Source organism: Erythrolamprus reginae, chromosome 11 (assembly GCF_031021105.1).
Source record: "Erythrolamprus reginae isolate rEryReg1 chromosome 11, rEryReg1.hap1, whole genome shotgun sequence".
Lineage (NCBI taxonomy): Eukaryota > Metazoa > Chordata > Lepidosauria > Squamata > Dipsadidae > Erythrolamprus > Erythrolamprus reginae.
In genome coordinates this window covers 4,375,591-4,389,388 of record NC_091960.1, presented here as the reverse complement: position 1 = coordinate 4,389,388, position 13,798 = coordinate 4,375,591, and the positions used below count along the sequence as shown (strand labels likewise).

Genomic DNA, 13,798 nt, shown 5'->3' with positions numbered 1-13,798 from the left:
GGCGAAGATCATGTTCATTCTTGCTTTCTCTTCCTTCTTCTCTTCTCAACACTAGAGGCAGGCAATTCATTCTTCTCTCTTCCAAGATGTTGTACCACATTCCCTTGAGATAAAAAATAAACGTTACTGCAATATTACCCTTAAAAACAGAATAGGAAAGAACAGAATTATTTATTGGCCAACTGTGATTGGAAACACAAGGCATTTGTCTTTGGTGCAGATGCTCTCGGTGTATATTAAAAAAAGATACATTTGTCAAGAATCATAAGGTACAACAATTAACGATTGTCATAGTGAATAGCCTATTACTTCATGTTGTGATTCCGTCTGAGGCTCCTCAGGGAATGGCTGAACCGCTACCGGCTCCATGCTCAGAGGGGGAGGATGAGGAACAGGAGGAGGAAGAGGAGGCCCAGGCAGAAGGGGAGGAGGAATATCAGGCCGAGGGAGAACAGCCAGAGTCCCCCGGGGTGGAGCTCTCCCCAGCAAGCAGCCTGGAGTCCTTAGATGAAAATGCTCAAGCCATCATCGATCACAGGCAGAGAAGAGCAGCACAACGAAGGGGACAATTAGCCAGGTACTTCCAGTCCTAAATAGGTAACAGCTGGGTTTGGGTGTGGTTCTCCCCAGAAAGGCTGAAAAGGCAGACCCACCCTTCCTGTCTTGTGGAGTAGTATCTTTGGGAGTCCTGGGACCTGGCTGTGATCTTTGGCGTCTCTGATTCTGGCTTGTGGCCTTGAAGGCTGAAACCTTGGGGGGAAAGGCGTGGGTCTTATTCTCTACAGTGGTGTGTGTGCCAGCAAGAAGTCTGCTGTATTGTCTGGCCGTCATGACTCTGCTGTGAAGCCTCATAGCCTGTCTGTTGGGAAGAACAGCTTTTTCTCTGTGTTTATTTTTCAAACTATAAAGTGCCTTTGCTTTTACCAGCATGTCTGGCTGCTTTTTCCAGTTGGTGTTGAAGTCTGGGAGCACCCAGACAGAACACTTCAAAGGCAGGGTTAGCCTTGCTTGCCTTGGCAAAAGGGGCTATCTGTTAGTGGAAGACCACTACGCCTCTCCATTATGCCCAGAAGAATACAAGTCTCAACTCAACTTACTTTTACTCTTTTTCCTTCTTTGGCTTGTTTCTTCCTCTGCCATGCTGAACAAGGGCTGTCTCTTTCCAAGAACACTTGCATTTTTCCCACCACCCATTCTCAGAAGTTCTAAAATCTTCTAACATCACCAGCCACACCTAGCATTTAAAATGGCCAGTGGGTTATTCTCTGCGGTTCTAAGAACCATTGCCAGGGCTAAATTATGCCGGGCAAAAAGGGTATAATATATATTATTTATTTGTTTATTTATTTGATTTTTCTGCCGCCCTTCTCTTTAGACTCAGGGCAGCTCACAACATGTTAGCAATAGCACTTTTTAACAGAGGCAGCCTATTGCCCCCACAATCCGGGTCCTCCTTATTAATTACTGGCCCCACCTAGAATTAAACAGGGGCATTGAGGTTTTTATTCTGGTTCTAAGAACCATTGCCAGGGCTAAATAATGCCAGGCAAAAAAAGTATAAAATCTATTATCAATTATTTGGCCACATCTAGCATTAAAAAGGGCCATTTAGATTTTCATACTGGTTCTAAGAACCATTGCAAGGGCTACATTTATGACAGGCCAGAATTGTACGAAATCTATCCCTTAGTCTCCAAAGCTAGAAAACTATAAGATCTGTTATAAATCAACAGCCAGATCTAGCATTAGAAAAAAGCTGTTGGGGTTTTCTTTCTGGCTCTAAGAGCCATCGCCAGGGCTAAATTATGCCAGGCAAAAAAGATATAAAATATATTAGTTACTGGCCCCACCTATCATTAAAAATGGCCATAAAGGTTTTCTTTCTGGTTCTAAGAACCTTTGCCAGGGCTAAATAATGCCAGGCAAAAAAGATATAAAATACATTAGTTACTGGCCCCACCTATCATTAAAAATGGCCATAGAGGTTTTCTTTCTGGTTCTAAGAACTTTTGCCAGGGCTAAATTATGCCAGGCAAAAAAGGTATAATATATATTATCAATTATTGGCCACATCTAGTATTAAAAAGGGCTATTTAGATATTCATACGGGTTCTAAGAACAATTGCTAGGGCTAAATTTCTATTTTTACCATCAACCCCGCAGGCTGGCAAGTGAATAGTCTGTCTTCTAAGTTGGTGTGGTACATGCCTTTGAAATAAAATAAAAAAATCAACGTTACTTATTTCATATGCAGGGTTACCCTGATTAGCATAAAGTAGTGGAAGATGAACCCCACCCGTATCCTAAAATCTTGGGGGACTGGAAGACTCAGCCAAACTTACCACACAGCATAGATGATGACGTAACAGCAGAAGACCAACAGTCTTGGTCTGGAGACATTTTCTTGCTTTCTGGTTTCTTCTTTCAGACTTCTTTCTTCTTCTAATGTGCCCAACAAGTGTTGTCTCTTCCAGAGAAAGTTTGCCAGCACTTGTTCCATCCCTTATTCTCCAAAGCTAGAAAACTATAAGATCTTTTATAAATCAACAGCCAGATCTAGCATTACAAAAAGGCTGTTGAGGTTTGCTTTCTGGTTCTAAGAACCATTGCCAGGGCTTAATTATGCCAGGCAGAAATCTATGGAATCTAAAATTGATCAATGGCCACACCTCTCATTAAAAAGGTCCATTGAATTTTTCTTTCTGGTTCTAGGAGCCATTGCCAGGGCTAAATTGTGCAAGGCAAAAAAGGTATAAAATACATTATTTACTGGCCCCACCTATCATTAAAAATGGCCATAAAGGTTTTCTTTCTGGTTCTAAGAACCTTTGCCAGGGCTAAATTATGCCAGGCAAAAAAGGTATAATATATATTATCAATTATTGGCCACATCTAGTATTAAAAAGGGCTATTTAGATATTCATACGGGTTCTAAGAACCATTGCTAGGACTAAATTTCTATTTTTACCATCAACCCCGCAGGCTGGCAAGTGAATAGTCTGTCTTCTAAGTTGGTGTGGTACATGCCTTTGAAATAAAAGAAAAATCAACGTTAATTCAGTTGCTACTGGAGTTTTACTCCTAAGATTCACAATACACAATGGCTCATTCTTTTATTTCATATGCAGGGTTACCCTTATTAGCATAAAGTAGTGGAAGATGAACCCCACCCATATCCTAAAACCTTGGGGGACTGTAAGACTCAGCCAAACTTACCACACAGCATAGATGATGACGTAACAGCAGAAGACCAACAGTCTTGGTCTGGAGACATTTTCCTTTCTGGTTTCTTCTTTCAGACTTCTTTCTTCTTCTGATGTACCCAACAAGTGTTGTCTCTTCCAGGGAAAATTTGCCAGCACTTGTTCCATCCCTTATTCTCCAAAGCTAGAAAACTATAAGATCTTTTATAAATCAACAGCCAGATCTAGCATTACAAAAAGGCTGTTGGAGTTTGCTTTCTCGTTCTAGGAGCCATTGCCAGGGCTTAATTATGCCAGGCAGAAATCTATGGAATCTAAAATTGATCAATGGCCACACCTCTCATTAAAAAGGTCCATTGAATTTTTCTTTCTGGTTCTAGGAGCCATTGCCAGGGCTAAATTGTGCAAGGCAAAAAAGGTATAAAATACATTATTTACTGGCCCCACCTATCATTAAAAATGGCCATAAAGGTTTTCTTTCTGGTTCTAAGAACCTTTGCCAGGGATAAATTATGCCAGGCAAAAAAGGTATAATATATATTATCAATTATTGGCCACATCTAGTATTGAAAAGGGCTATTTAGATATTCATACGGGTTCTAAGAACCATTGCTAGGGCTAAATTTCTATTTTTACCATCAACCCCGCAGGCTGGCAAGTGAATAGTCTGTCTTCTAAGTTGGTGTGGTACATGCCTTTGAAATAAAATAAAAAAATCAATGTTACTTCAGTTGCTACTGAAGTTTTACTCCTAAGATTCACAATACTCAGTGGTGCATTCTTTTATTTCAAATTCAGGGTTACCCTTATTAGCATAAAGTAGTGGAAGATGAACCCCACCCGTATCCTAAAACCTTGGGGGACTGTAAGACTCAGCCAAACTTACCACACAGCATAGATGATGACGTAACAGCAGAAGACCAACAGTCTTGGTCTGGAGACATTTTCCTTTCTGGTTTCTTCTTTCAGACTTCTTTCTTCTTCTGATGTGCCCAACAAGTGTTGTCTCTTCCACGATAAATTTGTCAGCACTTGTTCCATCCCTTATTCTCCAAAGCTACAAAACTATAAGATCTTTTATAAATCAACAGCCAGATCTAGCATTACAAAAAGGCTGTTGAGGTTTGCTTTCTGCTTTTAAGAACCATTGCCAGGGCTTAATTATGCCAGGCAGAAACTATTGATTGTAAAATTGATCAATGGCCACACCTCTCATTAAAAAGGTCCATTGAAATTTTCTTTCTGGTTCTAGGAGCCATTGCCAGGGCTAAATTATGCCAGGCAAAAAAGATATAAAATACATTAGTTACTGGCCCCACCTATCATTAAAAATGGCCAAAGAGGTTTTCTTTCTGGTTCTAAGAACTTTTGCCAGGGCTAAATTATGCCAGGCAAAAAAGGTATAATATATATTATCAATTATTGGCCACATCTAGTATTAAAAAGGGCTATTTAGATATTCATACGGGTTCTAAGAACAATTGCTAGGGCTAAATTTCTATTTTTACCATCAACCCCGCAGGCTGGCAAGTGAATAGTCTGTCTTCTAAGTTGGTGTGGTACATGCCTTTGAAATAAAAAAAAAAATCAACGTTACTTCAGTTGCTACTGAAGTTTTACTCCTAAGATTGACAATACTCAGTGGTGCATTCTTTTATTTCAAATGCAGGGTTACCCTTATTAGCATAATGTAGTGGAAGATGAACCCCATCCGTATCCTAAAACCTTGGGGGACTGTAAGACTCAGCCAAACTTACCACACAGCATAGATCATGACGTAACAGCAGAAGACCAACAGTCTTGGTCTGGAGACATTTTCCTTTCTGGTTTCTTCTTTCAGACTTCTTTCTTCTTCTGATGTGCCCAACAAGTGTTGTCTCTTCCACGATAAATTTGTCAGCACTTGTTCCATCCCTTATTCTCCAAAGCTAGAAAACTATAAGATCTTTTATAAATCAACAGCCAGATCTAGCATTACAAAAAGGCTGTTGGAGTTTGCTTTCTGGTTCTAGGAGCCATTGCCAGGGCTAAATTATGCCAGGCAGAAATCTATGGAATCTAAAATTGATCAATGGCCACACCTCTCATTAAAAAGGTCCATTGAATTTTTCTTTCTGGTTCTAGGAGCCATTGCCAGGGCTAAATTGTGCATGGCAAAAAAGGTATAAAATACATTATTTACTGGCCCCACCTATCATTAAAAATGGCCATAAAGGTTTTCTTTCTGGTTCTAAGAACCTTTGCCAGGGCTAAATTATGCCAGGCAAAAAAGGTATAATATATATATTATCAATTATTGGCCACATCTAGTATTAAAAAGGGCTATTTAGATATTCATACGGGTTCTAAGAACCATTGCTAGGGCTAAATTTCTATTTTTACTATCAACCCCACAGGCTGGCAGGTGAATAGTCTGTCTTCTAAGTTGGTGTGGTACATGCCTTTGAAATAAATAAAAAAATCAACGTTACTTATTTCATATGCAGGGTTACCCTGATTAGCATAAAGTAGTGGAAGATGAACCCCACCCATATCCTAAAACCTTGGGGGACTGTAAGATTCAGCCAAACTTACCACACAGCATAGATGATGATGTAACAGCAGAAGACCAACAGTCTTGGTCTGGAGACATTTTCCTTTCTGGTTTCTTCTTTCAGACTTCTTTCTTCTTCTGATGTGCCCAACAAGTGTTGTCTCTTCCAGGGAAAATTTGCCAGCACTTGTTCCATCCCTTATTCTCCAAAGCTAGAAAACTATAAGATCTTTTATAAATCAACAGCCAGATCTAGCATTACAAAAAGGCTGTTGGAGTTTGCTTTCTGGTTCTAAGAACCATTGCCAGGGCTTAAGTATGCCAGGCAGAAATCTATGGAATCTAAAATTGATCAATGGCCACACCTCTCATTAAAAATGTCCATTGAAATTTTCCTTCTGGTTCTAGGAGCCATTGCCAGGGCTAAATTATGCCAGGCAAAAAAGGTATAATATACATTATCAATTATTGGCCATATCTAGTATTAAAAAGGGCTATTTAGATATTCATACGGGTTCTAAGAACAATTGCTAGGGCTAAATTTCTATTTTTACCATCAACCCCGCAGGCTGGCAAGTGAATAGTCTGTCTTCTAAGTTGGTGTGGTACATGCCTGTGAAATAAATAAAAAAATCAACGTTACTTCAGTTGCTAGTGGAGTTTTACTCCTAAGATTCACAATACACAATGGCTCATTCTTTTATTTCATATGCAGAGTTACCCTGATTAGCATAAAGTAGTGGAAGATGAACCCCACCCATATCCTTAAACCTTGGGGGACTGTAAGACTCAGCCAAACTTACCACACAGCAGAGATGATGACATAACAGCAGAAGACCAACAGTCTTGGTCTGGAGACATTTTCCTTTCTGGTTTCTTCTTTCAGACTTCTTTCTTCTTCTGATGTGCCCAACAAGTGTTGTCTCTTCCACGGAAAATTTGTCAGCACTTGTTCCATCCCTTATTCTCCAAAGCTAGAAAACTATAAGATCTTTTATAAATCAACAGCCAGATCTTGCATTACAAAAAGGCTGTTGAGGTTTGCTTTCTGCTTTTAAGAACCATTGCCAGGGCTTAATTATGCCAGGCAGAAATCTATGAAATCTAAAATTGATCAATGGCCACACCTCTCATTAAAAAGGTCCACTGAAATTTTCTTTCTGGTTCTAGGAGCCATTGCCAGGACTAAATTATGCCAGGCAAAAAAGGTATAAAATACATTATTTACTGGCCCCACCTATCATTAAAAATGGCCATAAAGGTTTTCTTTCTGGTTCTAAGAACCTTTGCCAGGGCTAAATTATGCCAGGCAAAAAAGGTATAATATATATATTATCAATTATTGGCCACATCTAGTATTAAAAAGGGCTATTTAGATATTCATACGGGTTCTAAGAACCATTGCTAGGGCTAAATTTCTATTTTTACTATCAACCCCACAGGCTGGCAGGTGAATAGTCTGTCTTCTAAGTTGGTGTGGTACATGCCTTTGAAATAAATAAAAAAATCAACGTTACTTATTTCATATGCAGGGTTACCCTGATTAGCATAAAGTAGTGGAAGATGAACCCCACCCATATCCTAAAACCTTGGGGGACTGTAAGATTCAGCCAAACTTACCACACAGCATAGATGATGATGTAACAGCAGAAGACCAACAGTCGTGGTCTGGAGACATTTTCCTTTCTGGTTTCTTCTTTCAGACTTCTTTCTTCTTCTGATGTGCCCAACAAGTGTTGTCTCTTCCAGGGAAAATTTGCCAGCACTTGTTCCATCCCTTATTCTCCAAAGCTAGAAAACTATAAGATCTTTTATAAATCAACAGCCAGATCTAGCATTACAAAAAGGCTGTTGGAGTTTGCTTTCTGGTTCTAAGAACCATTGCCAGGGCTTAATTATGCCAGGCAGAAATCTATGGAATCTAAAATTGATCAATGGCCACACCTCTCATTAAAAATGTCCATTGAAATTTTCCTTCTGGTTCTAGGAGCCATTGCCAGGGCTAAATTATGCCAGGCAAAAAAGGTATAATATACATTATCAATTATTGGCCATATCTAGTATTAAAAAGGGCTATTTAGATATTCATACGGGTTCTAAGAACAATTGCTAGGGCTAAATTTCTATTTTTACCATCAACCCCGCAGGCTGGCAAGTGAATAGTCTGTCTTCTAAGTTGGTGTGGTACATGCCTGTGAAATAAATAAAAAAATCAACGTTACTTCAGTTACTACTGGAGTTTTACTCCTAAGATTCACAATACACAGTGGCTCATTCTTTTATTTCATATGCAGGGTTACCCTTATTAGCATAAAGTAGTGGAAGATGAACCCCACCCATATCCTAAAATCTTGGGGGACTGGAAGACTCAGCCAAACTTACCACACAGCATAGATGATGACGTAACAGCAGAAGACCAACAGTCTTGGTCTGGAGACATTTTCCTTTCTGGTTTCTTCTTTCAGACTTCTTTCTTCTTCTGATGTACCCAACAAGTGTTGTCTCTTCCAGGGAAAATTTGCCAGCACTTGTTCCATCCCTTATTCTCCAAAGCTAGAAAACTATAAGATCTTTTATAAATCAACAGCCAGATCTAGCATTACAAAAAGGCTGTTGGAGTTTGCTTTCTCGTTCTAGGAGCCATTGCCAGGGCTAAATTATGCCAGGCAGAAATCTATAGAATCTAAAATTGATCAATGGCCACACCTCTCATTAAAAAGGTCCATTGAATTTTTCTTTCTGGTTCTAGGAGCCATTGCCAGGGCTAAATTATGCCAGGCAAAAAAGGTATAAAATACATTATTTACTGGCCCCACCTATCATTAAAAATGGCCACAGAGGTTTTCTTTCTGGTTCTAAGAACTTTTGCCAGGGCTAAATTATGCCAGGCAAAAAAGGTATAATATATATTATCAATCATTGGCCACATCTAGTATTAAAAAGGGCTATTTAGATATTCATACGGGTTCTAAGAACAATTGCTAGGGCTAAATTTCTTTTTTTACCATCAACCCCGCAGGCTGGCAAGTGAATAGTCTGTCTTCTAAGTTGGTGTGGTACATGCCTTTGAAATAATAAAAAAAATCAACGTTACTTATTTCATATGCAGGGTTACCCTGATTAGCATAAAGTGGTGGAAGATGAACCCCACCCATATCCTAAAACCTTGGGGGACTGTAAGACTCAGCCAAACTTACCACACAGCATAGATTATGATGTAACAGCAGAAGACCAACAGTCTTGGTCTGGAGACATTTTCCTGCTTTCTTCTTTCAGACTTCTTTCTTCTTCTGATGTGCCCAACAAGTGTTGTCTCTTCCAGGGAAAATTTGCCAGCACTTGTTCCATCCCTTATTCTCCAAAGCTAGAAAACTATAAGATCTTTTATAAATCAACAGCCAGATCTTGCATTACAAAAAGGCTGTTGAGGTTTGCTTTCTGGTTCTAAGAACCATTGCCAGAGCTTAATTATGCCAGGCAGAAATCTATGGAATCGAAAATTGATCAATGGCCACACCTCTCATTAAAATGGTCCATTGAAATTTTCTTTCTGGTTCTAGGAGCCATTGCCAGGGCTAAATTATGCCAGGCAAAAAAGGTATAAAATACATTAGCTACTGGCCCCACCTATCATTAAAAATGGCCATAGAGGTTTTCTTTCTGGTTCTAAGAACTTTTGCCAGGGCTAAATTATGCCAGGCAAAAAAGGTATAATATATATTATCAATTATTGGCCACATCTAGTATTAAAAAGGGCTATTTAGATATTCATACGGGTTCTAAGAACAATTGCTAGGGCTAAATTTCTATTTTTACCATCAACCCCGCAGGCTGGCAAGTGAATAGTCTGTCTTCTAAGTTGGTGTGGTACATGCCTTTGAAATAAAATAAAAAAATCAACGTTACTTCAGTTGCTACTGGAGTTTTACTCCTAAGATTCACAATACTCACTGGTGCATTCTTTTATCTCATAGGCAGGGTTACCCTTATTAGCATAAAGTAGTGGAAGATGAACCCCACCCGTATCCTAAAACCTTGGGGGACTGTAAGATTCAGCCAAACTTACCACACAGCATAGATGATGACGTAACAGCAGAAGACCAACAGTCTTGGTCTGGAGACATTTTCCTTTCTGGTTTCTTCTTTCAGACTTCTTTCTTCTTCTGATGTGCCCAACAAGTGTTGTCTCTTCCAGGGAAAATTTGTCAGCACTTGTTCCATCCCTTATTCTCCAAAGCTAGAAAACTATAAGATCTTTTATAAATCAACAGCCTGATCTAGCATTACAAAAAGGCTGTTGAGGTTTGCTTTCTGGTTTTAAGAACCATTGCCAGGGCTAAATTATGCCAGGCAAAAAAGGTATAAAATACATTATTCACTGGCCCCACCTATCATTAAAAATGGCCATAAAGGTTTTCTTTCTGGTTCTAAGAACCTTTGCCAGGGCTAAATTATGCCAGGCAAAAAAGGTATAAAATACATTATTCACTGGCCCCACCTATCATTAAAAATGGCCATAGAGGTTTTCTTTCTTGTTCTAAGAACTTTTGCCAGGGCTAAATTATGCCAGGCAAAAAAGGTATAATATATATTATCAATTATTGGCCACATCTAGTATTAAAAAGGGCTATTTAGATATTCATACGGGTTCTAAGAACCATTGCTAGGGCTAAATTTCTATTTTTACTATCAACCCCGCAGGCTGGCAAGTGAATAGTCTGTCTTCTAAGTTGGTGTGGTACATGCCTTTGAAATAAAATAAAAAAATCAATGTTACTTCAGTTGCTACTAGAGTTTTACTCCTAAGATTCACAATACTCAGTGGTGCATTCTTTTATTTCAAATGCAGGGTTACCCTTATTAGCATAAAGTAGTGGAAGATGAACCCCACCCGTATCCTAAAACCTTGGGGGACTGTAAGACTCAGCCAAACTTACCACACAGCATAGATGATGACGTAACAGCAGAAGACCAACAGTCTTGGTCTGGAGACATTTTCCTTTCTGGTTTCTTCTTTCAGACTTCTTTCTTCTTCTGATGTGCCCAACAAGTGTTGTCTCTTCCACGATAAATTTGTCAGCACTTGTTCCATCCCTTATTCTCCAAAGCTAGAAAACTATAAGATCTTTTATAAATCAACAGCCAGATCTAGCATTACAAAAAGGCTGTTGAGCTTTTCATTCTGGTTCTAAGAACCATTGCCAGGGCTTAATTATGCCAGGCAGAAATCTATGGAATCTAAAATTGATCAATGGCCACACCTCTCATTAAAAAGGTCCACTGAATTTTTCTTTCTGGTTCTAAGAACCTTTGCCAGGGCTAAATTATGCCAGGCAAAAAAGATATAAAATACATTAGTTACTGGCCCCACCTATCATTAAAAATGGCCATAGAGGTTTTCTTTCTGGTTCTAAGAACTTTTGCCAGGGCTAAATTATGCCAGGCAAAAAAGGTATAATATATATTATCAATTATTGGCCACATCTAGTGTTAAAAAGGGCTATTTAGATATTCATACGGGTTCTAAGAACAATTGCTAGGGCTAAATTTCTATTTTTACCATCAACCCCGCAGGCTGGCAAGTGAATAGTCTGTCTTCTAAGTTGGTGTGGTACATGCCTTTGAAATAAAATAAAAAAATCAAGGTTACTTATTTCATATGCAGGGTTACCCTGATTAGCATAAAGTAGTGGAAGATGAACCCCACCCGTATCCTAAAATCTTGGGGGACTGGAAGACTCAGCCAAACTTACCACACAGCATAGATGATGACGTAACAGCAGAAGACCAACAGTCTTGGTCTGGAGACATTTTCTTGCTTTCTGGTTTCTTCTTTCAGACTTCTTTCTTCTTCTGATGTGCCCAACAAGTGTTGTCTCTTCCAGAGAAAGTTTGCCAGCACTTGTTCCATCCCTTATTCTCCAAAGCTAGAAAACTATAAGATCTTTTATAAATCAACAGCCAGATCTAGCATTACAAAAAGGCTGTTGAGGTTTGCTTTCTGGTTTTAAGAACCATTGCCAGGGCTTAATTATGCCAGGCAGAAATCTATGAAATCTAAAATTGATCAATGGCCACACCTCTCATTAAAAAGGTCCACTGAAATTTTCTTTCTGGTTCTAGGAGCCATTGCCAGGACTAAATTATGCCAGGCAAAAAAGGTATAAAATACATTATTTACTGGCCCCACCTCTCATTAAAAAGGTCCATTGAATTTTTCTTTCTGGTTCTAGGAGCCATTGCCAGGGCTAAATTATGCCAGGCAAAAAAGGTATAAAATACATTATTTACTGGCCCCACCTATCATTAAAAATGGCCATAAAGGTTTTCTTTCTGGTTCTAAGAACCTTTGCCAGGGCTAAATTATGCCAGGCAAAAAAGGTATAAATTCTATTATCGATTATTGGCCACATCTAGTATTAAAAAGGGCCGTTTAGATTTTCATAGTGGTTCTAAGAACCATTGCTAGAGCTAAATTTCTATTTTTCCTATCAACCCCGCAGGCTGGCAAGTGAATAGTCTGTCTTCTAAGTTGGTGTGGTACATGCCTTTGAAATAAATAAAAAAATCAACGTTACTTCAGTTGCTACTGGAGTTTTACTCCTAAGATTCACAATACACAATGGCTCATTCTTTTATTTCATATGCAGGGTTACCCTTATTAGCATAAAGTAGTGGAAGATGAACCCCACCCATATCCTAAAACCTTGGGGGACTGTAAGATTCAGCCAAACTTACCACACAGCATAGATGATGACGTAACAGCAGAAGACCAACAGTCTTGGTCTGGAGACATTGTCCCTTCTGGTTTCTTCTATCAGACTTCTTTCTTCTTCTGATGTATCCAACAAGTGTTGTCTCTTCCACGGAAAATTTGTCAGCACTTGTTCCATCCCTTATTCTCCAAAGCTAGAAAACTATAAGATCTTTTATAAATCAACAGCCAGATATTGCATTACAAAAAGGCTGTTGAGGTTTGCTTTCTGGTTCTAAGAACCATTGCCAGGGCTTAATTATGCCAGGCAGAAATCTATGAAATCTAAAATTGATCAATGGCCACACCTCTCATTAAAATGGTCCATTGAAATTTTCTTTCTGGTTCTAGGAGCCATTGCCAGGGCTAAATTATGCCAAGCAAAAAAGGTATAAAATACATTATTCACTGGCCCCACCTATCATTAAAAATGGCCATAAAGGTTTTCTTTCTGGTTCTAAGAACCTTTGCCAGGGCTAAATTATGCCAGGCAAAAAAGGTATAATATATATTATAAATTATTGGCCACATCTAGTATTAAAAAGGGCCGTTTAGATTTTGATACGGGTTCTAAGAACCATTGCTAGGGCTAAATTTCTATTTTTACTATCAACCCCGTAGGCTGGCAAGTGAATAGTCTGTCTTCTAAGTTGGTGTGGTACATGCCTTTGAAATAAAATAAAAAAATCAACATTACTTCAGTTGCTACTGGAGTTTTACTCCTAAGATTCACAATGCACAGTGGCTCATTCTTTTATTTCATATGCAGGGTTACCCTTATTAGCATAAAGTAGTGGAAGATGAACCCCACCCATACCCTAAAACCTGGCGTCACTGTAAGACTCAGCCAAACTTACCACACAGCATAGATGATGACATAACAGCAGAAGGCCAACATTCTTGGTCTGGAGACATTTTCTTGCTTTCTGGTTTCTTCTTTCAGACTTCTTTCTTCTTCTGATGTGCCCAACAAGTGTTGTCTCTTCCAGGGAAAATTTGTCAGCACTGGTTCCATCCGTTAGTCTGCAAGGCTAGAAAACTATAAGATCTTTTATAAATCAACAGCCAGATCTAGCATTACAAAAAGGCTGTTGAGGTTTGCTTTCTGGTTCTAAGAACCATATGCCAGGGCTATGTTACGCCTGGCACATATTTATAAAATCTATAAAAAAATAAGATAACATTTTTAAAAACATAAAAATATAAATGGCCACAGCTAGCATTAAAAAGGGTCATTGACGTTTTCATTCTGGTTCTAAGACCATTGCCAGGGCTATATTACGCCTGGCATAAATTTATAAAATCTAT

General features: G+C 38.9%; 1 protein-coding gene across 6 annotated transcripts in view; it reads left to right on the top strand.

The window, feature by feature from the left end:
* CBLC (Cbl proto-oncogene C) overlaps positions 1–13,798 on the top strand; it is a 64,011-nt gene that overhangs the window by 29,564 nt on the left and 20,649 nt on the right. The window contains exon 12 of one of the 6 annotated variants that reach the window (XR_011560249.1): positions 631–797. The exons of 4 other annotated variants lie outside the window; for them this stretch is intronic. The gene's annotated coding sequence lies outside the window, so the exon portion shown is untranslated. Of the gene's footprint in view, positions 1–630; positions 798–13,798 lie in introns of those variants that run through there. One more of the 6 variants, XM_070763707.1, reaches the window with a different exon arrangement.